Genomic DNA, 2,458 nt, shown 5'->3' on the forward strand with positions numbered 1-2,458 from the left:
CACACACACACACACACACACACACACACACATAACCGGCTTTATAAAGAAAACCCATGACAACCTAAAATGAAAGGGTGTCGTGATGATGATATATAAAACACCATCGGCGGTTCTTCACGAAAATTTGAAAACCGTTTTCTTACATGAATTTTCTTGAATGAATGCGCTTTATTAAATCAAATGGGCTTGCGATTTTAATTGATAATCAGTTTTGTCGTTTTTCAAGTAGAATCGTTACTCAAACGTAGACCATTTTATTCGTGTAACGTAATATCCTAACATAGCACACGCTTAACGCATTATTCCGGAACACGAACACGATTAACGTAACTCGGCGGGTTTCTCTTAATAGCAACATTATTTACAAAAATTATTTAAGAAATATTTACTATACGAACCACAGATTTTTCAAATTTTCTTAAACTCCGACCGATGCAATCAGTATTCTTTTTTATTTACAAATCCGCACTTATTTACAAAATTACTATACCAAAGGTTTTATATTTTTGAGAGGTTTGAAAAAAGTTTTTCTATTAACAAGAATTATGCCATTATTTTTTTTTTTTTTTTTTGTTGACAGTTTTCAATGCCTACTTCATTTCAATTTTCCACAGTAGATTATTTTGTGACAGAGTACATTTTTCCATACATACATAGGGTCAGTTTCATAAATAAAATGCCCACGACAATCCGACGTGTTTTATTTACGAGGTTTGCAGTTGCACTCTGCAAGGGATACAAAAAAATTGGTCACACTTTTACAGTGAATTGGAAAGCTCATCAAGTGTGCATTGGGCATCAAAAAAAATTCAGGACACATTTTTACAAAAATTCACATACATGTTTCTTATATTTTAAATGAACATCATATACGATTTTAGTTGATAACTATCTGGTGGAATCATTACCAGTCTGTAACTTTGCTGGGATTTTCCATGAAAAGACAAATTGTAGTCGAGCGTCCAAAGAGAGGATGCATTATCGTGAATGCACCAAAATATCCCAGCCAAGGACTCCCGACATTTTTTCCGAGTCATTAAATATATTTGTAGCCTTGAATGGAAACGCCTATTCTGTTACATATTAATCCTGCTGAGCTATTAAATGACACCAGTTATGGTTATTAGAAAGTGAAATCAGTTGTATGCCAAGATTGTCTCAGTTCTTAACGGAGGTCGAAGATAAGCATTACGTGTTTTCAAAAGCTAACAGTGAAAATGTAGAGGCTGAGCGACTTTTTGGTTTTCGAACGTATTTGGCTGGCCGAAATTAAGAACTTTCATTTTTTTTTTACCCAACGATACCTTGTACCTAAGTCATATATCAGGTCGTCAAGGGTTAAACTTGTTATTTATAATTTTGCCAACTTTGATAGCTTGTTATTTGACAATGACTTAATATTTGACCGCAATTTTTTTGGTTAAGAAATTACACATGTTGCCCGTAGATGTAAATTATTCCAAGCTCTAAAAAGTATTATTCAGTTTGTTTAAGACTATTTTTTTTTTTTTTTTTTTGATAATGGAGATGGAGGAGTATGAGAATTTACGTGGTACTACGGCGTCGCTGACGGCGCGAAATATAAGTAGTATGTTTGGTTCTAGTGCAACTATACACCAGACAGCATTAAATTGGTATGCTAAATTTCGGATTGATAACTTTGATCCATGGCAACATGACAATCGGAAACGTTCAGCACAGTGGTTAGACAAGGATGAATCAGTAAAACTCCACTCTAAAGTGTAGTATTCATCAGAACAAACTGATGGTGAGCGTTGGGTGGTCCAGCGCTTGTGTGATTCATTACGATTTCATGAAAACAGGCTCATCAATCGCAGAGGAAATATACTGTTAACCAACTAGACAAAATAATGCTAAAATTTAAAGAAAAGCAGCCCAGATTGGGCAACAGATCGACTTCTATCATAATGCAAGATAACGCTAGGCCACACATTGAGCAAATGGCAACACTAGAGGAATTGGGGTTGGAACTCCTGCATCAGCCTCCATATTCAGCAGACCTAGCTCCCACTGACTACCCCACGTTTCGCAAAACGAACAACTTCTTGACAAGCAAAAATTTCAATTCCGATAATGCGGTAAAACTGGCCTTCGAAGAACTCATAGATTCTCGTCCACCAGGTTTTTATTCCAACGGTTTAAAGAACCTGCCGCTTATAAAACAAAAGTATGTAGACAATATAGGCGCATGCTTTGATGAATAAAATAATATTTACAAGTTATCAGAAAACTTTGCCTTTTTTTCTTACAAATTTCATCCTTGATGTCAAATTTTGGGTAACTTGAAAGCTACTGGTACGTTTTAAAAAGTAATAAATTTCACCAAAAGATATTTATTTGTACAGGTAATGTTTTTAAAAGACCTTTTTCACTTCTTTTCTTCAGGTTGAAAAAAACACTTAGTTTTCTCATTAAGAACTAACGGCATCACCTC

The 2,458-nt window shown here is 34.9% G+C and overlaps 1 pseudogene; it reads left to right on the forward strand.

Annotated features, from left to right (window-relative positions):
• The first annotated feature begins 1,524 nt into the window (after positions 1 to 1,524).
• Positions 1,525 to 2,228, forward strand: LOC119635412 (annotated as a pseudogene).
• The last annotated feature ends 230 nt before the right edge of the window (positions 2,229 to 2,458 follow it).

This window comes from Glossina fuscipes, unplaced genomic scaffold (assembly GCF_014805625.2).
Source record: "Glossina fuscipes isolate IAEA_lab_2018 unplaced genomic scaffold, Yale_Gfus_2 26, whole genome shotgun sequence".
Classification (NCBI taxonomy): domain Eukaryota; kingdom Metazoa; phylum Arthropoda; class Insecta; order Diptera; family Glossinidae; genus Glossina; species Glossina fuscipes.